This window comes from Colias eurytheme, chromosome 18 (genome assembly GCF_061535395.1).
Source record: "Colias eurytheme isolate Ceu_HAF_F1 chromosome 18, ilColEury1 Martin Lab GWU primary, whole genome shotgun sequence".
NCBI classification, from domain to species: Eukaryota; Metazoa; Arthropoda; class Insecta; order Lepidoptera; family Pieridae; genus Colias; species Colias eurytheme.
Window position 1 is genome coordinate 8,463,500 of NC_142997.1, and position 23,426 is coordinate 8,486,925.

Below are 23,426 nucleotides of genomic sequence, written 5' to 3' on the forward strand. Positions count from 1 at the left end.
TTTTGCAGCGATTCGATGGTAAATATTCGATGGTAATAAATATTGAGAGTTCATACGTCAAATTTACGTAGATTGGACTTCTAGGGTGAAATGCATAAATACCTTAAATGTTGTTTTGTTTTTATTATCTAATAACGATAAAAAAACCCGTTGATTTCATTCGTTTTTCAAGCTACGTGCATAGTTTTTCCACTAAAATGCCTCAATTGAGTCATAAAGTACACAAATTTCAAGCATAATAAGTCACATCATTTCTATAAAACCAAAACTGGCAATAATATAAGTCGTGTTGTGCGATTATGAACATAGTGCATAAGGGCATAAGTCGTTATATTGCAAAGAGTAAAAAAAATTATGTGAATACATTGAGTTATTCCATGAAGTACTCGTTCATAAGGCAACAACTACAAAAAAACACGAAAAAAGTATATTTATGGGGTTGTTACAATATGTGTTCATATGTAAAACTATAGTCTAACATCATATCTTACCCATACAAGCTTAAAATTTTGAATTAATAAAGATTTAGTATTGATATATAGTTTTTTGTCTGTCCTGAAAAGTGCTGTTTTTGAGTTATTCCCTTATTCACTGGAGGCACAGATTTTATGATTAAAGGTGTTTTTACACATTGATTAATAAGTATATTACGATATTTTTTTATTTATATTATTAGTACACTATTTGATGACATTATATAGGTACATAAATATAACAGTAAAAGGTGTTTTTTATATTAATTAATATTAAATAATTGAAATATTCATATTCATGTATGAAGAAGGGTTCCATTTCATTTATAAATGCAAATGCAGTTTAATTTTACCCTGTATCCGCTGAAACGATTTTGATAAATTTATCTAAAACATACATTAGCTAGAGACGGAAATAGGTTACGTTTCAGTCGCCAAATCCAACCAGAAAAGACAACAAACAGCTATTGCGTGATAGCATGAAATGTCAATATAAATCTAGATTTAAATCCAAAAACAAACAAACGGCCTTCACCTTCGGGACTAGAGAAAAATACACGTAAATATTTAATCTAAATCTTTCGTGCAAAAGTTTTCGTTCCGAAATACTTATCCAAGTTTTCCGTAAAGGCAAGCGAAATAACAAATAAATAAAACTTACCAATTGACCGTATCGTTGGAATTGTTACTTTTATAACAGAAGGTTCTTGATTTTTATAGATAGACAAGCTGTGCACCGCGGTTTTACCAGCATTACTCCGGTCCTGTTGGTTGGTTAGCGTGATGATATATAGCGTATAGCCTTCCTCGATAAATGGGCTATCTAACATCGAAATTATTTTTCAAATCAGACCAGTAGTTCCTGACATTGGCGTGTTCAAACAAACAAATAAACAAACTCTTCAGCTTAATAATTAGTATAGATAATAAGGTATTTTCGTTACAGTAGATATTCAAATTATTTATCACCTAATAATTACATCTTTTAATCAGTAATTTAAAACTTAAACTCTAATATTTTTTATTCAATAATACTTTTGAAAAACATATATTATGTAGTAAGTAGTTGTAAATTTTCAACAGTTACTCTATCTATAGTAACTCTGTTGTTGATCAACATCGAAAAACTTTATGCAATCATCATGAACTAATAATAATTTACATAATTTTTTTTTTCAGCACCGCCGCGAGGCGAGATACCTACTTGCCCCCCCAAATTTACATAAACGCAGAAATTTCGCATAGTCCTTTAAAACTTCTGCTATCGAATATTGTGCTATGCTCCTTTTAATCTCAATGCTAATCATGTAAAGCAATATGTGATACATAATTAATACTATGTATAAACTACGATACTTAATTTTTAAATAATACACTACTATATGTATGTACTATATGTACTCCTGTATGTGTGTGCAATAAATAATTTTTCATTCATTCATTCATTCATTCTTTTTTCATTCATTCACTACTAGTCTTACCAACCGATGCTACAATTTAAACTCGTATCATCTACCTTTTACACTACATACATGCTTACATAATATTATTAATACCTACTTTCATATGATTTAATGCTCTAAAGCTGTGTCTTCTCTATCTATTCAATCGCTATTTACAAACAAGCATTGTTTACTATCGATTTACTCACAAACTCATTAGTCGATCCGCTGTTACCTGCAACAGAACAAATAGCATCAACGTCAGAACCCCATTAAAAGTCACTCTAACAGAAATCTATAGTAGATACATTAATAAACCGGCCAAGTGCGAGCCGGACTCGCAATACTGGGTTCCGTACAAATAAGTTAGTCAACTGCAAAACATGATTACCGATTTATGATCGTGCCAATCGTTGCTTTAGTTTATTTTATTTTAATTACAGAATTTACAAAAAATAATTACAGAAAACAATATACCTACCTAACAAAAATAAAAGTGCTAATTATGAGGTATTATTTGTTGAATTTTATATTTTTGTTCTATATCATTCAAATTATCTATTATTTGTTGTTACAGATAGAGGCAAAAGAAATACATCGTCACTGAAAATTACAGCTGTCTATCTATCACGGTTCATTAGTTACAGCATGTAGTCAAACGGACGTACAAGCAGACAGCGAAGTTGCAGTCTTAATGAGTGCCGTTTTTACAATTTCGGTACTGAACTCTAAAAATGACAGTGCATTAGTACAGGATATCAGCGTAGGTGGGATCAAAGAAGTATGCGTTTCGGCTTAACATTTCAAGATAAACTCGTGTTATAAGACGCCTGTGCTCTAAAGTTGAAGATTACAATTTTATTTACTGCTTTAAAATGATAATGCACGTCTTAATTAACGTCCAGCCTGTACTATGAATGTTTCAATCGAGTTTTTAATCGATTCCTGATACGAGTGAGCAATGGGAAAGCGACTCTATGAAGTCGTAATACGGTTGAGTTTTGTTTGGAGTTGTGACGGGAAATTAGCGATAGTATTAGAAGTTTGGGATAAATGGTAGTGGTTTCTCACATATTGCCGCCAAGCCACATTCGTTCTAGGAATGGTTTGATTAGAAACAATTTCGGTAATGGCACTTTATAATAATTCTTGGGATATAAGTCTATTAACGTCTTCATTTTGTAAGTACTTTAACACTAAATTGTAGATATTCTTTTTTAATTCTGTAGAGAGTGTAGCAAATGTATTATGGTGAATTTGAAAAATAAGTTGTTTAAATATCAAGAGAGAAATGGTGAATTTGGAAAACTTAAGCTAAGATTTTACTAGAAAATGAGATTCCTGTAAAAATTGCATCGCTTATCTCAGATGCAGTTTCGCCAGTTTTATTAGTAGGTATGTCATCTATTTAATTACACATGAATTAGTAATACCTCTTAGTTTGAATTTTATTAAATTAGTTGTAAATTATGCGATCTATTTTATTCTAGTCCTTATCGATGTTTTACATATTACAGCATTTCTCGCGCGGCTTCGCCTGCTTTCAGCGACGGCGACTTTCCTTTTTTCTACATAATTATTATGTAGTGAAGTTTTGTATTTATTTTATTTCACTTCACAAATATGAAATAACACACAACCACGTGACGTCACAGTCGTAAATATATTTCCCAAACACATTGAATGCAATATCAGAATTAATTTCGTCAGTATTCGTAAGTTGTTCGTAAGAAACGAGGTGGCGATCGTAAAATGGCTTTATCACCGTTTGTTAGTTTGTTTATGGCGTACAGGATTAACTATAGTGATTGATTTCACTTCCTACGTATAAATTGTGATACTTTTTTTTTGGGCAAAGCAGACCGGCTTTTTTACTCTTTAAGTAACGTTCGCCTGATGTTAATCGTGGTAAAGGACCAATTTTCTTTTTTATTCAAGTACCTATTTGTTTATAAAAGTTACTGTTTAATTTATTAAAATGAGTGCTGTATTTTGATCTAAATTATATTTATTTATTTAAGTAATTGTTCAATATAAAACAACACAGTGCCAATTTATGACTAACATACATATTTTCATCGAATTTCTTGCAAATTCTTTTGGTCGTTTTCGTAAACAAATGTTGTGTCAATAAAAAATAATTATATCAAAGTGTTAAATAAGATATCAGAAACTTTATCACTCACTTGTCCTCAACTTACGAATTACCTAAGTACTACTAACGAAATACGAAATCAATTATATTTTATTTTGTTAAAGGAACTACTGAAATACTATGAAATCAATTTGAATGTAGTGTATTTATTTAATTTATTTACACATCTTCTACTGTAGAACTTATTTTCTTATTTAAATTAAGCTTAGTAAAATGTTAACGAACAAACTGATTGAAATTATTCATATAAAAAATTACCGAACCAAACTAATCACTTGTTAAAATCTAACGGAATCATTAAATACTTTCGTATTAAAAAAGCTAATAATAGTTTCATTTCACGCATATTATAAGTATTTAAATTTGGTATGCAGAGATTCGTTAACATTTGACCCTAGCTTCGTGTGATATTAGTCAAACGGAACTTTCCTAGTTATTGCAAAGCTCAAAGCTGACGTAGTTTTAAAAGTATATGCTTAAATGTTTTAGGTATTAAATAGTTTCAAATATATTACAATATTAGTAATTTTATGCCCGTGACATCTGTTGTGAGATTTTCCAATTAATCAAGTCATACTGTATACTTAAAATTAATAACTCGTTTACACTAAAGTTTCTTGTTTTTTATGTCATATTTTGCAGTTTTAAGTTTTAATCATCGTTAATACGCCAATCCAACATCAAAGAAATTACACAATAGGAATGTAAGCCCCTGTTTTTACTCTGACCTCCCGCAGACACGATTTATCGGTACCCAGGCAAACAAAAATAAATCGTAAACGCTCAAAAACGGGCGCATAGATAAAAACATCACAATGACGTTCCGATCACGATCCGATATCGGGACGACCACGATCCGGTACGAGACGAGATGTAGACAAGGTCATGGCATGCCGAAGATTAATGCGATCTGCTTTGGAAACTATAGAGATCATGTTATAGAGGATCAAAGACTAAGATTTTCGTTGGATTTGTTCTTTTTGTGATACTGAGTTAATTACAATTCTTAGAAAGTATGAGTGTTTTTAAGTCAGCATTTAAAGATGAAGATAGATGTGATCTGTATTAGTTAAGTAAACACGCATTTTAATTTATATTTCATTTATTTTAAACACTTTAATTTATTTGCTGCCAACATAACAATAGTAGGTAATATTAAAGCAATATTAAAGTACTGTATTATTAATTATTTTTAGTTTTAGATTTCTACGAGCTTTTAATTAATTATAATTGTTGTTATTACGTTACCATTTGTTAGTACATATACTTAAATTAAATAGGACTCTATCAAGTGTGTAATAATAAAAAGAAAAAGATTTTTTATAGTGGTGAGAACCAATACAAAACAGTTTTATATACATTTCTTTCATATTATGAGAAAGTCGTGGAAAAAATATATTGTGACCGTTCTCACAAAAATAGAATCCTGTATTCGTCGTTGGAGTGAAGGAATTGTTTCCTAACTTAGTTTTTTCTCAATCATTCGTTGTTTTGGCGAAGTAATTGCCTCGTTTCAGTTGAAATGATATAAACTTTATCTTACTAGCCTAACACCCGCTTCTTTCATGATATTATACAAAAAAATAAATATTTTATTTTTTATTACTCAAAATAAATAAAACCTGTAAAATGAAATGTTTTTATTGAATCAGTAAGTCCTTTAAAGACAACAGAATACCAATCAAATTGCCATAGTCAATAATTCAATATCCTACCAATATAATAAATGCGAAAGTTTGTGATGTAAGTTTGTAAATCTTTCACGTCAAAACTACTGGATAGATTTGTAATGTAACTTTGCAGTAAAATAGATTATACATCAAAAAAATACATGAACTACAGAAATACTTGATTTTGCCCACGGACTCGTCCGCGGGTGATAGCACGCATTATTTTCTAAATGAGCCAAGCCAAGTATCAAATATGTTTCCTACACTAGCATCATCCCGTGACTTCTATCATAAAGAATCCTTATAAACGATATTTCTTCCCGTCAAACCAATTAAAGACAAGATGTTAAAGCCACAGTTAAATAATTACAAAGTAGCGTTAATTGCGACTGAATTTGAAGTCCATTATAAATTTGGTTTGAGCCGTGAAGCAAACAATTTTAGACGCAAACAAATTAACGTGAAATCGATATTATAGCGGAAAGATTGCTTAATTACACGAAACTGGTTTATCTGTAATTAGCTGTAGATAAAACTATTATAGAAATACATAAGAAAAACATAGTAGAAGATAGAAATAGACGAATGTAAAGTCATATTAATTTATTTTATTTATTTATTTATACTTTATTGCTCTTAGATAACTTATATATGAACTTTAATTATAAATTAAAACAAATGGCGGTCTTATCGCTAAATAGTGATTTCTTCCAGACAACCGCAGTACGGAAGGAAATTAGTTAGAGGAGAGGAATAGGGCAGAACATAATGCAGGAATAGGGCAGAGCAATATAATAAGTAAGAACATAATATTATTTACTTAATTTGTTAAATTAATGTTTAATTCAGGAAAATCTTGGCCGTACTACTAATAAACTAGATTTAGAAATAAATGAATTGCATTTAATTCTAACTAATTTTCTCGTTGATGCGCTGTCCTATAAACACCATTTTTAAAATTAAATTTTGTAAAGGATCAACCTCGAAGGACCAGTTTCGCATATTCTTATTATGTGAAAAAACTTGTACTTAAAGTTATACGAGTATCAGCTAATTTTGCTATAAAAGGGAAAAGGAAAGAAGAATATAAATGAAAAGAATATTCGAGATAGAATTGCAAGAGGGATAATCCACAAAATTTTCTTGTCATATACAACTGTAATGACTTCCTTAAATATGACACTTTTCCGTTACTTTTTGTGAAGATGAGATATCTCTGAGCCCACTTTATCATTTTTTATGTAAACCGTAATTGACTTCTAAAATTGCTAATGTTAGCAATTTAATAATAGTGATATCAACAAGTTAAAAATGTATTTGAATGATATTTTTATGAAATTTTAACAATCCTTTGAACTAACTAGGATAGAATATTATTATGCCGTGTCAAAAGCCATAAAAATACAAAACAAAATAGGTTTAAATACATTTATACTACTATTATACTACGATTATCCAGAAAATGTTTGAATTAACAATTTTCGTATTCCAAAATATATTCCGTGGTTCTAGTCGTTTAGCTACTATTATACAGGGTTACTTGTAAAACACCAGCAACCTTGCAGGACAAGATAGCTAACATCATGAGTAACAACATTTGTTCTACGACTTTTGGCATAACGCAATAAATTATTTTTAAATGATTTTTTAAACTTTTATTGTACTCTCCTAACATTAATTGTAAGTCTATGTTCTATTCATTATCGAATGGACGAAGCGACGGCCCCTTCCCCCTCTCGTTCGCTTTTTGTTTACGTAATTTTTGGGAGGCGTAGAGTTTATAAAATTCAAACGGAAAATTTTAATGAATATTTATTTTTGTATGAAAATAAAATCTAACAAATTATCAAAAGTCGTAGAACAATTAATGTTGTTACTTATGATGTTAGCTATCTTGTTCTGCGAGGTTGCCGGTGTTTTACAAGTAACCCTGTATATTCCGTGGTTCTAGATTAATAGTAAATTCATAGAGTCAGCAGGTACATACGAAAATAATATCATAATGAAATTTTAGCGCAAACCAGCGAAATATTACTCATCAAAATTCCAGATACATGCCACGTTTTGATATCGGTAGCTTTAGTTTATTCAGTACGTATAAAACGGTGGGTAGGTATAGCGGCGTGCTCTGAGGGGATATTAGGTCGACCCGGTTGGTCCAGGGATCACGAAGTACAGCTAGACCGAGGTATAGGCTGAAGCGTTTTAAGTATCTACATTCTACAGTGATAGGTAATATTGTGAAGGGAAGTATTATTCTTCGGGTATTTGTCAAACTACGTCACTGTGGCTGAAGAATATCCTGTAGTAAATTTAAACCAAAAAATGAAGTAAAAATATGAAGGTATGTGTATTAGTAGGTCTAGATTTAGCACAGTGATACTTGTGTTCATCTTCTTCGTTTCTTTAGTGTCAATTTCCGATCAGATGAACAGATGATCAGAGACTATATACTATCATTTTGATTAGTGCTTTGGTGCTATGTATAAAATATGAAAAATATTTATAGTAATGCTATCAACATATTAAAAGTGATCTTGAAGTGCTTTGAATACAAAGAAATGAAATTAAATTTAATATATTTATTTTTACGCTTTTTCTTGAGCCTTAGACCACATGTTCCGCCGAGACGAATTATTATTTTTATAGTACTGGTGCTTAGATAGATTGCTCGTGATTTGATGCTTTTAGAGTTCTGATCTTTCAAGGGAAAAGCGGCTGTCTACGAAGTTATGATAATTAAGTATACCCAAGACTATTTGCAGCCTATACATTTGCAAGATATATTTTGAGGGAACATAAGTAATACTAATATTATAAAGCTGAAGAGTTTGTTTGTTTGTTTGTTTGAACGCACTAATCTCGGGAACTACTGATCCGATTTGAAAAATTCTTTCAGTGTTAGATAGCCCATTTATCGAGGAAGGTTATAGGCTATATTTCATCACGCCACGGGCAACAGGAGTGGAGCCACGGGGGTGAAACCGCGCGGAGCAGCTAGTATGGTATAAGCTTTTGTACTCTAAACAAATATGAGTCTTCTATATTCAGGAACAGTTTCAGGGGCTTACAGTTTTAGAAAAAACGCATTAACTACGCACGTTCGCATAATTCATATAACATTTTTTGCAGTTTAATCTCTTATCTACCTATCCCTATAAAATAATGTCCAAACTTTTCTTTAGGAAGTTATTAATAATAAGATCTTCTAACTCCTTCCAGATAAAAGATGAAAACAAAATATGTATTTACTAGGTTTCCGCACGCGGCTTCGCCCGCGCAGTCAAGGAAATACCCGCATAGTTCCCGTTCCCGTTTGATTTCCGGGATTGCGTCATTGTCCAGGGATAAAAAGTAGCCTATGTCCTTTTTCGGGTATCAAAATATCTCCATGAAATGTGGTATCATTTCATGAAAATTGGTTTAGTAGTTTAGGCGTGATTGAGTAACAGACAGACAGACAGAGTTACTTTCGCATTTATAATATTATAGTATGGATTTCTCATACGTCATCAACGGATGAACTGTCAATACATGGTTTGAAAACAAAAGCCCACTCAGATTCATAATTTACATTTACATTCCGCTTCAATAATACCCCAGCATGTCTGCCATTCATAAGCTTATTTTTTATCCGCTTCCTCGACAGCATTATTCAAATAATTCTAGCCACACTCCTCGATATTAAAAATGAAATTGTGAATCGCGTAGCTGATTCCGAGGTGACGTCTTTTTTCATAATTCCTAGCATTTAATACCGGAATTCGGTATTGAAACTCGTAAACCTTAAGCCGAGGTTACTGTAGCGTTTGCGGGTTTTTATTACATTTTTCTATCGGTAGATTACTTATCCTTAATTGAAAAAGTATTCCCGAAGTTCAATTACATTTTTATTATAAAATCTGATATATTGTGTACATAATATGCCAGTAATTTTTAGTGTGGGAGGCGGCTAAAAGCAAATTTCAATAAGCGCTTGCCAAATATTTTAGTCTGCTATTTTATTAATTTTAATTATCTATCTGTTATCTCCTTTCAAAGTGTTAGAGTAGGTTTATTCGTGCATTTATGCCATAAATGCTATATTATTTATCTATATTTCCCATAGACTGATAAAATATCAAAAGCTAATCCATAAAAAATAAACAAGAAGAAAATTACTTCTGATAATCACAACTTAATGGACCGTGAGAACACTTACTTTATCTACACGATAGGTGCTAACCGAAAAAGTTATTAAGCCAAGGACAACAAAATCAAACCAACTCCGCTCGATAAGCTTCAATCGATCATACCTTATCAAAACCCACGTGTCCAAGTATATCCTAATCCATTACATCCTTCCACTTAATAAAATACGTCGAGACTTATTTACAAATTGATAAATATGAGATATGGCGCGTTAAAGCTACCGAAGTGACATAGTACTGACAGCTGGTGCCATCTCTATCCAACCTGAGCAAAATGAGGGGGAAGGAAATAGCTCCTGCTCTGTGTACTGATATGTCTTCGTTATTTAGATAAAGTGTGAAGGAGAAGGAAATTGACAAAGTTGATGGTGTTGTCAATGGTCATGATAGTAAATATAGTTATCGCATTTCTGACGATGTTTATTTTGGGGCGTTAGGACGTTAAATTATTTAGGTTGGTGGCAAAATCATATAAACAGATATTACCTAATAAACAAATACGTCAAGTACGAGTCGGGCTCTTACAAATAAGCTAAAAAACAAGCAAAAATATTACTCATCTATTTTATGATCGTGCCAATCGTTGTTTAGCCTCGATTTTTCATTATTTGATACTATAGCTGTAACACAAATTCATCATCTCTGAAAATTTCAACTGTCTAACTATCACGGTTCCTGAGTTACAGCCTGGTGGCATGTGTACAACGTCCATCAAAAAATAAGCAATTTAAAATGTCCTAATAAATGTGCTCAATGCAGCACTCAGTTTTCTATAGAAATGCTACATTCCTAGTTATTCAATATCCTGGTAGTAAAACTCAAGTAATAAAAAACGCATAAGCGTTTACTGGATTTAGCTTAAAAATTTACTGCAAAACGTTTGGCTCCCCTTGATTATTAACGTTACTAAATGATCAAATTATAATGAAATATTAAAACCATTATCGATGATCAATGTAGATCTCAATACTATTATAAAGGCGAAAGTTTGTAAGGATGTATGGATGTATGGATGTATGGATGTATGGATGTTTGTTACTCTTTCACGTAAAAACTACTGAACCGATTACAATGAAATTTAGCACACATATAGAGGGTAACTTGGATTAACACATAGGATAGGTTTTATCCCAGAAATCCCACGGGAACGGGAACTATGCGGGTTTTCCTTTGAAAACGCGGGCGAAGCCGCGGGCGGAAATCTAGTTAAATAATAGTTTCTAATTTCGGCGCAAAAAAATTCTTAGCTCGTAAAATTCAAATTTAATGAAAATAATGACTTAATCAAATGAAACTTGTTCCGAGGTTGTTTGTATGATTATACCATTTTTCTTCGAAGTTAATTTTGCGACTTGGTTTATTCGAGGAAGCCGGTAGAACTAATTATAATTTTAATTTTGTTATTGAACTCGATCCTTATTTATCCAAGAATTTTAATTCCCACAGATAGCAGAACTCTATAAACATTATTACTTAATGGGATATTTTAAAAATAAGCGCCTGGTATTTAAGTTCTTAAATATTCTTCTTAGGTAACATGGATAAGAACTGGCTATTATTTTATGAACATTTTAAGTTTTAAGCTACATGGCCAGACCATTTTTTACACATAATTTAAATTCTACTTAAACCCTACTACTGCTAAAAGATCTAGTCAGACATCTCCAATTTAATTCAAGGTCAATACCATTATTACCTTATGTGATTAACAATAACCACAAGAAACAGAATAAGCAGACTAATTACCAGTAGAACTTGCAGCAAAAAAGCGACCTCACGTCGCTTTAAAACAAGGCGCCGTGCATGATGAAGCGGCTTAAAGTTTATAGGCAAAACGATGACATCAGAACATCAATTTACTCATGCTCACTATAATAACTTTATTTCGTAAAACCTGTTCGCTCGGACACGTCGTAAATTATAAAGATAAAACCATAAAAAGCTATTATCTTGAAAGGAAATATATTATGGTAATACCGAGTTTGGGATAAGGATGGGTTTTGCTGTATCAATTCATAGGGATGATACGGGAAGGGCTATTGATGTTTTGCGAATGTTTAAGTGTGTTTATTATGTTAGATATAAAATTCATTTCGATTTTGAAATAAATCAGGACTACAATGACGAATAAGAAAAATATGATTATCTTGTTTTCATGGAAATTATTTTATGTTTTGATTTTAATGCATAATAATCTCTGCCATCTCGTTGTGAAAACATAAGTTATAGTGTGTTGAAATAACTTTTAAAACGCACTTACAAAGAGTCCTACCAAAACAATGTATTCCGTTTAAAAAATAATCATTAATTAATTATTAAATATTTGAAGGTTGAGCAAATTAGCCGTGTAATAATTAAGGTAAATCACTTTTAACCCAACCGCTTCACACGTTCAAGAACTATTTGGAATCGAGTATAAATTCTAATGACAATTTAATCTCAGAAGGGAACTTTCTTAGAATTTAAAGACAGGAGTAATTGCTATTAAGTAGCGAAACTGCCTACGCACGTTGCATTCTTAAACAAACACACGTCACGAGATTCTAGCCCGTATTACCGGGTCATAAGGCGTATAATTGGACATTTTAATTTCTCAGATAGTGCATCAATTTAACGTCTTTAAGATATATATTTCGCTTTTAGTAATTAAATGCAAGCAGCGGAGTATCTTCATTGAGTCGAATGGATCTAGAAATTCTCGTTTCCAGGCAATAATTACAGTTTAAGCTATTTTAAAAGTCACTTAGCGCTCCATTGAATCTATAATGTATTGGATAAATTTATAGGAAGTATTAGTATTTTTAAGGATTAAAATATTGAAGACAGATGCCTTGGAAAAATACTTCAAGTCGTTAAGCTTACAAATGAATGACGTTAGATTTTCATATACAACAATCCACTTATAATAGGAATTATAGTGATTGATTAGTATTTCAAATATTATATCTAATATAGATTGACTCTTACATTAACGATCTATATCTTAACAGATTTTAGTAAGCTCTATATCAATTTATTAGTCAAGAGAGATATCAGATTGGGTCTGATGAACTAATGAACTAAGGACTCAAAATTAACAACTAAATATCTTAGCGATTGAACGCCAACTGTATGCTTTGGGAGAATAATCAGCATTGTTAGTTAATGTGGAACCCTACATAATATTATACGCTGTAAACATGATCTATAGCACACTGCTCGTAAAACATCTAATATCTATCTAATATTCTAATACATATATATTATAAAGGCGAAAGTTTGTTCTTCTTTGTCAATTCACTCTTGGCCGCTCTTGGCCACTCTTGGTCGTGGTCACGTTGAGACGTCCACATCGGTGGTAGAGGCGGACACAGCTTTCCGCCATCTCTTTCTGTTACTAGACTGTCGGGCGCAGTCTGATACGCGAATTCCTACAGCAGATTTCACTTGGTCGGTCCAGCGCATTGGTGACCTAATCTTTACCAATCCATACTAATATTATAAATGCGAAAGTAACTTTGTCTGTCTGTCTGTTACTCAATCACGCCTAAACTACTGAACCAATTTTCATGAAATTTGGTATGGAGATATTTTGATACCCGAGAAAGGACATAGGCTACTATTTATCCCGGGAAAATGATGCAATTCCGGAAATCCCACTGGAACAGGAACTATGCGGGTTTTTCTTTGACTGCGCGGGCGAAGCCGCGGGCGGAAACCTAGTACAAAATAAACAAACAAAAACATGCAGATGATAAAGAACATAAAACATACGATGAGAAAAAAGAAGAAGAAAAATTAGGTTGTGCATGAATACAAATTCATAGAATTCTAATTAAACGAACGTCTAAAATCATTCAAGCATACGTAATTGGATTGAAATGTAACTTTTATATTCATTTCTCGTGAATATTAAAGATTTCGTGAAGAAATGTTTTGATGCCTTCAACTGTAAAATGCTTCAACGTCTCAGCAATATAGAAAAATTCTTTTGAAATATACTTAAATAGGTCAAACGCATTTATACATTAATAATTATAAATATGAATGTACATGTCCTTTGATGTCATACGTTTTAGAGCTAGTTTTCAAGCCAATTCGTTTTAAATTTAACCTCAATAAGCTACTAATTTAATGGCGTAGTTCTTAACTGCGCTCTTATTATTAATAATTAATTTTTAAATGGTATCAAGACTGAAATCTAAGTTCTAAGTTTTAATTAGTTTCTTTAAGAATTTGTTAAACTCAATTCATTTGGTCTTTCTATGTTATGTTAAATATTTTAATTACTGGAACATAATATTCATAATTTCTTTCTTCATTCGCGAAAATTCAAATTGTCATTTGACATATAAATAACCTTTTTGTTGTTTGATTATTTAGAATTTAATTTTTTTTTATATAACTACAAATTACGTAGCGCTTAGAAATTGTACCTATCGCAAAAACAATGTTAGTGATAGAATAGTTATTTCCTTTCTAAATTATACACCCTCGAGTTTTGAAGAACATATCAATGGATTAAACCACAGATTAAACACTAACCTAGATAATCATGCTATTAACTAAAGGCATCGCCTCCTAACCAACGCTATAGTAATTTAGACCATAAAGCTCACGATATAAAGTACAAAATCCAGTGATCAACTATCGCATTACCGACATGATACATTGTTTACAGGTAATATTTGCGTAGTGACAAGCTGTACAAATAATATTATTACATCAGTTGACACAACTGCAAATGTATGTGTGTTCATGTTTACTCAAAGTTTTATAAGAAGCGGAGTTCCGTATATTAAACTGATTTAAATTCCGTTTAATACGAACTTTAAGAAATCCTGTTTCAGTGTAAAAAGGAGAGCTTATTTTTTGCAGTAATTATAAATTATATGATTTTAAATACTAATGAAGTACGTGGTTTTCTATGGCATTCAATATTTATCCCATACGTTATGGCGTCGACCATTTATAACTAGCCTCTCTAGCCAAGCATCAAAAGCCGCACAGTTTTTATGTGTTGACAGAGTAACAAACAAACAAAGATAAAAAGTCTTCCCCACAGTAAGCGTAGGTATCGTATTATTTAATTTTTTATTAATTTTAAGTAGGAACTGTTAAGATAGACCCATATTTATAAATAGCAAGAGGTGTGAAGTTAGCGTAAACTTGCTGAAAAGTAAAAGATGCAGGTTCTAATCCTTTCCTGTAAGTAGTCAGTTTAGTTTATTATGTAACTAGCTTACCGCCCGCGGCTTCGCCCGCTTTGTCTAAAACCTAATAAATTATATACTTACTTAAACCTTCCTCTTGAATCAGACTATCTATTAAAAAAACCGCATCAAAATCCGTTGCGTAGTTTTAAAGATTTAAGCATACAAAGGGACATAGGGACAGAGAAAGCGACTTTGTTTTATACTATGTAGTGATACTCCTATTTCTCTTCAACTCTAGACGAAAACAGAACGAAAAGCCAGTATCAAAACGGACAAAATTTAATCAATATAACCATTAAAATTCCATTCAAACTTGCGCTATAAAAATCGAGAAGTTATAAAAACGATTTACAAAAGCCAAGCGCTTTAGTATTGAAAATTACTTGAAAATTGCTCACGTAGGGATCCTTAAGAGCCTTCCACTTTATCGTCATTGTCTTGCGATCCGCATGTCGCTAAATTAAATTTCATCATTATGTTTGGGGATTTGTTTTTCTGTTATTCTTTAAGGGATCTTATTTACAATATCCGGTGTTTGTTATTTATGCTTAATGGAATGTTTTTCTATTTTATGTGTAGCATTTAATTCATTCTTCATATTATTATAAGTTGTTAGATCAATCAATTTTAATCAATCCATAATCCAATTTGATGATTATCGTATGAGTTCTTGATATTATTATGAACTAATTCATTGTTTCATCAGGTGACCTGCCCATAATATGCTTTCACTGTTATAAAGAAAAAGTTGATCAGGATAATAATATATTGTCAGTAGTATTTATTTGCTTATGAACTAATTTTCATTATTATGTGTTCTACAAATTAATTTCTTTCTGATATCAAAAGAAAACCAACATTCAACAACAATATTATAAACTATTCATTTTCACATTTGTTCATATCATTCGATTTCTTTGCTCAATAGTCTCAAAGCCGTATCCAATCCAAGAGGAATGCCAGTCTATGACAAGGAATGTCATGTACCCTTATAATGTTGACAATGATGTGCGGCAGCTTTAACCAACCAGCTCACTTCCTACCGTCATGGTTTAAATTTTGACAGGTGCACGTCGAAATGAAATTAAAAATGTCAACCGTTGCATTCTATATTTGTGACATCTGTGGAAAAACTGTGAAGGGGAATTTTTTAGTTGTGTAAATTATTAATTTCGGTCAATTGAATTTGTTACTGGTCCTTTTACAAGTTCGTACTTGCAATATAAATATCACGATTTTGTAGTTTCGAAATATTACTATCAATATAAAAGTTTTGACTATATTAACGTTTTTGGTCACTTACTGGGACAAGAATAGCAATATTCATGTTCATGCACTCTTTAATTGGAAAAGCTGTGTCAAATATACTGATAAATTAATCGTCTTTTAAATTTGTTGTTACAATATCGTTCTCAGTTTATACAGTAAGGTCTTTTTTCCTCATAATTCCTTAAAACTAATTCTTACTCAATATTTCGTAAGATACGTCTTAAAACTACAAAATCCTTAATGATTGCTATAAATCATATGAATTAAGTAGCCAATATATTCTTGCGACAGGCATACCGAATTTTATGATCAGATTACGTTAGTTATACCGACTTATCTCAAATATATGTTCTCGATATAGTTGTACGCATAAATAGGAATTATACGAGTATAAATGGTCCAGATTATTGTTATAGGCGAAAATAGCTCTTAAGTTAACAGTGTTAAAGGTGAAGATATTGCTAATACATGTTTAATATTGGTCTAGATAGAGATGGTATAAATGTTTCAATGAATATGAGAAAAACATTGGTTATAAAAAAATTTAATACCTAACTAACTATTATATTATTTATTTATCAAATTGTATTGATTTCGATAAAATAACAGATATAACATCTGTCATAGGTAGATAATGAAATAACTGAGTAATTCTGCGAATAAACACAAAAGAATGCATGAAGAGTATTATAATATCACAAATAAACTTACTTAAATAACGAACCGATGCTGATAGAAACTAAGATAATTTAACAGACTTACATTAAGCCTCTTGAGGTAACTAGCATGTATTTAACTATGATTTATTTCACTACTGTTATTCGAGTGTTTTTTTAATCTATACCAGCACTTAGACGTATGGTTTTTAAATGTGTATGTAATGCACTTGTATCTATAGTGCCCTATATTAGAGAGTTAAGTCAATGGTTATGTCTTTATTATATTTGTGTGGAATGCTGTAGAATGTTTTTTTATGTTAAGATGGCTGCCGCTTACGAGATCTTCTAAATTAGATTTTTAAAACACCTCTCGTGCTTGGTGATATAAATATTTAGCTTTAAACAACCTTTTATTAAAAAAAACTCTAACCTAAAGTTTTAGGTTATCTAAAAAAAGAATTAAAATCGGTTTAATCAACGCTTTGATATTATTTAAAAACAAACATACATCCACAAACTTATACTTTAATTTTTATTTCAAAAAAGAAAAAACAATCACATTTATTTGTATTGACATGAACATTGAACATGGTTTTTACAAATTAAATAAAAGCTTGTAAAAATAACGTTTACAGGTCGAAATTAAATAAAACTGAAACAAATTAAACAATAACGAATAACATCCGGTCGTAATATCAATTATGGTATAAGCTGAGCATCACACATTAATATTGCTCTTATTTACGTGATATTTTATGAAAAAACATAGGTATACAAAATGTTTCATGTCAAACATTTATATTCAATTAGTTATCAATTAGCTGATTAACAATTCAGTTTAACACAATCAAAATTCAAATGGTTTGCTCACAATAGCAGCTCATGCGTCAAAATTGAAAGTCCGTATCTACTAATTTCATAAATGTGAAAATAATTCGTTCGCCCCTAAACTATTGAATCGATTTTGATAAAATTGTGTAACAGATTTAGACAAAGCTTTGGAAAATGACGCAAAGGGTGTATCTTTATAAAAAAAATCTTGTAAAGATGAAGAAAATAATAAACGTGACATAGGCGATGGAAATATTAATGTAAGTCCGTCTATCACGCTATAACGTGATGTGGACACAAGCGAAGCTGCGGGCTGATAGCTACTACATATTACCTATAATTTATTAATATCGTAGCAAACACGCAAAACATAACCAAAAATGAAAGAGCACCATACATCCTGGCACAAGACAAAAAAAACAAAAGAACCGAACCTCCTGGGACTTCATAAATCTTAGTATTGTCATTACAATATTCGTTGTCAATGTGAATCTTCCTTTTAATTTCGTTTCCGGAGTATTATGAGTTGACAATGGTCACCGGAGGCTGTACACTAACTAGTTTTATCCGGTTTTGTGTAATAGAAACTAGTAACATTGGCGCGGTTTGCTATTGTAGTACTATTTGCGCCACGCTCCGTAATAAATGGGTTCGAATCGAATTTGACAAATTTGACAAAAAACGGGAGTAAAGACAGGATATATGGATCCAGTTTTTATTAAGAGCTGGTTCCGATTTGCTAGGCTGTTATTGCAAATTTATTGCTGGCGAATTTGCTTTGGTAGCCTTTATTTGGTATGGATAGCTATTGATAATAACCGCATAGTTGTGCTCAATGATCATAATATGATTTAAATTCAGCTTTTGGCCGTGTATCTAATATTAGTTATACCTACCCCTATTTTCTATCATTTACCTATATAGAAATATTAATTAAGAAATCAGCAAACTTGAACTTAAATAAATAAGTTTTTTTTATCTCCCCATCTACTGTAACACACCACCAACGCTATTTTGTATCAAAATTGCCAACAAAAACAAAACACATACCAACATTCCCCGCGAACCTCGCAAAAGCAAAGACAAGTAACTTCTTCATAATATTACGTGCTTCTGGGAACGCGGATTCTTATGTCATATCCTGTATGTTTTGCGCTATTGAAATTGATGAAGGGCCTATAGAATTATCTACATGGACCGGTATGAAACTTGTAACTCGATTCTTTGGCATCAAGCTGTTTATTTACCGATGGGACAACACGCCGCCTTTTGTACTCTTTTCGCGAGGTACAGTGCGCATGTTAATGTTGCGTTTTATTTAGAATTCTGAGCCAAAAACGTATTTTTACTTTTTTAGTATGAAGGATAAAGATATTTGTGAAATAAAATATATATGTTTGGGATTAAATTTAAACGTGTTTCTTAATTTGATTGTTGAGAATTAATAATATAACGATTTGATATTTTCTCAGAGAGTTAAAGATCTATTATAAACCATTGGGGGAGTCATTTATTGAACAGTGAATGATAGCAAACAACTACTAATTAATTATACTTCGATTTTAGGTATGTCGTAGAAATAATAATAAATAATTTTTATACCTCACACAATAGCTAAAACGCGAACAATCGTACTTTACAAAATTATTTCAATCTACAAAATGACTATCCGAAAAAGGTAAGTAATTAATATCCAGCGTGGCCATAGAAAATCAATACAGAATAGGTATGCAAATACGGGATGATAAATCAAATTTGCTGACGCTACTCTTTCAGCCCTCGCTTAAATATGATACCCTCTGAAGTGGATCGCTAACAAAAGCCCATTCTGATTTTGTTTTGACTAAAATCGAGCCGGGAGATATCACATTACTAAACTCGTTGCTGACGGTACACAATATTCTACTATTGGAAACCATAATGTTTTAAACTTTATTAATTTGGTGCTAATTTTGCGAGTCCATTAGATATGGAATTTCATTGAGTGTTTCGTATTCGTGGAAATGGCTTATTTTAAATGGATATTATGTTACTAGCTGATCAAGCAATATTGAATCCATTTGCGCTATTCCATCCATTACGTAGGTCTTCTGTACCTAACATACATAGTAGGTATTTTATACAGTTTATAATAGTTTAGTTAAACTTTAAAGACTAATAATTATAAAAAGGTAGGTCATTGAAATCACGATTTTCTCCTTTTTATTACTAGTAACTAGGTATCCAATTCTGATGCTAGTATCATATTTATTATCTACTATAATATTTCGCATACAATAATGATATTTTTCAAAACCTATGTGAGATAATTACTTATCAATGTTTTGCCACCGTATCCATATTAAAAAATGTGGCTTTCATTACAAAATGAATCAAACTTCTCTTTAAAACTAAACTCTTTAATTTCTAAAGCCCTACATTGTCACAGGAATAATACGAAATAAACATATTAAAAAACTTCCACGCTTCAATAAAATTGTTATAAATAACTGATACAATAAACGTCATCATTGTGACGTTTCGTACCTCGACAGGAAATCGAACCCCTGCCGTCCCAAGATTTAAGCTTTCGCACAAAAAAACAATAAAAAAAATATAACACAACATTAAACCCGTCTTTAAATCCGATACACAGCTTAAGACGGTTCATTTATTTTGAAAAAAACAGTTACTAAACAGTTTGGAGCACAAAAAATATGAGATTTAGTATATTCTTATTTAGTTGAAAAACGGATCAATTTACCATGAATATAATCCTAGTTTTCACATAAATTGAATTTTAAAAATATAGAATTAAGACTTCAAATGTGACTTGACTGTAATAAAAATAATGTCTGTTATATGAAAAAAAAAAGCATTTGTACAAAAAATGAAATCAAATAACATTATTTAAAATTCGTATTAGCCTTATGGAAGTTATGGACTAGAAAACGAAGTCTGCAACTATTAAGACAACACTACAAATTGAATAAACGCTAGAAAATCCTAACCAAGACCTATAAAAAACTAAATAATAATAAATCTACAGAACCCCCAGGTGTGAATCACGCGCGGTCTTGAACGTTTTTATCGCATCCTTGCTATAGTAAATAGAATATAGCAACCCCAGTTTTATGCGCAATAAAACACGAAGAATTCAATATTACAAACTGTTTATCGGCTTACGTTTTAAAATACTCGCTGAATTGGAATTGAGTCTCTACTTTGTAAGTTTTAAGGGAAAAAACTTGTATAAGTATATTCTATAAGTAGCTGTGCCCCGAAGTTTCACCCGCATATAAAACCATGAGCAAAATGTTAATGCTTTTGGAAATTGATTTTTGAAAATTAAGTACTAGTTTATTTTGACTTTGGCCTTATGACTATGTTAATTTCAGCTGAATAGGTGTTAGCCGTAAAAGCATTCGGACATACATATAGACTTTCAAGTTTATAATATTAGTATATAAAATATAAGTAAGCAAATAAATGTCCCAAATTAATTTCTGATCCATTCCTTTCCTTGTCCTTCATAATCACTGTTCTCTATTTATTCTCTATTGTTATCTTGACAAATAAAACATTTGTCGTCTATTTCTTCATACCAAGCAAAACAGATCCACAAACATGAAAATTGTCTATCTATAAATCATGGTTAACTCAGCTCGAAGGATGTACGACATAAAGCAAGATCTCTGTGCGATAGTCAAAAAACGACAAAATCGTGAAACATTCCGACTTAAAATTGATACGGGCCATCGACGGATTCATTACACCACTAAAACAAAAGCTAACCCCGCCGACAGGCGATTTACATCTCTCCATCCCTCTTTAAACCTACAGTTTGGATAGAGACATCATTATTAACCCTTGTCGTGCTGGAAATCACGAAACCTCCTGATCATGATACAGTGCCGAAGAGTCACGATCACTATTTATTAACAAGATCGGTTTAGATCGCCTCAAATTGTATGTTAATATTTATTAATGGGGACATTATGAGCACATTGATCAATCTCTCTTCGCTGCCCATTTATTGGGATTGGTTTAACTTGGCTTGGTTTATCGTGGGCTGGTGGGCGGTTAAAGTTTTCGATATTTATGACTGACGTTTCCATATAAATAAGCTTGTAATTTAGCCAAATTGTCTGATCTTAAGCTATCTGCGTAAATAATAATTAGACTTAGACGAATATGGAAAACCTTTATTGGTACCTTTATTATTTAAGGATTTATTAACTTACACAGTTAACGCAATGTTTTACAACGGTAACTATGAAATTATTAATGTTTATTTCAAACTTGTAGCCTATATTAGTGTAACAAAACTTATTATTATTATTCCTCTTCAGTTCTAGATATTTCTTGCATGTGTGCGTCAAAGAATTTTACTGAAGACAGAAGCTTAATTATCTTCCCATATTCTTTTGTTTTATAAGTGTCTAAATACATTTCACTACTCCATCATTACCATAAAAGAGACAGTCGTAAAGCACTTGAACCTATCAAGTTTTAGACGTAATTACATTTTACAATGAAAACTTTGAATGCAAACCTTTACGCAAAATAACGGTGTAACAATAAGCCACTATTTAACTTGTGAAGAAATCTCGACTGCTTTGTCTCATTGTCTTTGAAGAATAAAAGCTTCAATGTATTGTCCACTTCCATTCGCCAATTACATGCTTTATTCCAAAGACTATAAGGTTCATAAACGCTTGAGTCTTATAGTAGCGTCGGCAAAATCATTTCTCCTTGTGTACTTGTCATAGATGTCTGTCAATCGTTGATGTCTATTTCCTGAAGTGATTTTAATCCTTATTATTATGGAGATAGTTTTGGAATTTGCATGTGCCGTCGTGGTCGTATTGAAGGGTTGTGTATTAAACGGAAAAGGGTATATTTGTCAAAGAGATTGCTAAGGGAATTGTTAAATGCGGGTGACATACAAATGATGAAGGTGAAAAATATTGATAAAGAAGGTCTTTATACAAAGCAAGTGAATATTATTATGCAAAGATTGACTACGATATGCAAAAAAGAACCTGTATTGGCGGATACACGATCACTAGTAAATTGATTTCAGAATATACACAAGCAGCCTAGGGTCAAAACTATAATATGTCAAGAGGTAAGAAAATGAATTGTTACATTGTCCATCAGTTGTCCATTTTGTGTCCACTGAGACTCCAACAAGGGTATTTAGATCTAAAAGCTAATAATTTGCGAATATAGTAACGAATTCGTATATAATATTATTCGTGAATTGAAGCAGAGGCCGTGACAACGTTTTTTGGATGATTTTCTGTTGATATTTCAAATGTAAAATTAAAACGCTCTACTCACTACTGGAATAAAGATATTCATAGAGACAAACTCCTTACGACTTATTCTAAATAAGCAAATAATGTTTTCGAGTAACGCCTACAAACTCAGCTGTCAGAGCCATCGAGATAGAATGTACTACGTACTAGAGAGGCGATCGCTACTACACTCTCTTTAACACGAGCTAGAGGTAAGAATCACAAGTCTCTTTAGTCTGTGTCGGACTGTGCCCCCCGCT

At 31.6% G+C, this 23,426-nt stretch overlaps 1 protein-coding gene across 2 annotated transcripts in view; it reads right to left on the reverse strand.

Annotated features, from left to right (window-relative positions):
• pxb (putative Hedgehog signaling attenuator pxb) overlaps positions 1–23,426 on the reverse strand; it is a 198,518-nt gene that overhangs the window by 132,137 nt on the left and 42,955 nt on the right. The window contains exon 2 of one of the 2 annotated variants that reach the window (XM_090112425.1): positions 2,125–2,150. The gene's annotated coding sequence lies outside the window, so the exon portion shown is untranslated. Of the gene's footprint in view, positions 1–2,033; positions 2,151–23,426 lie in introns of both variants that reach the window. The other variant, XM_090112426.1, reaches the window with a different exon arrangement.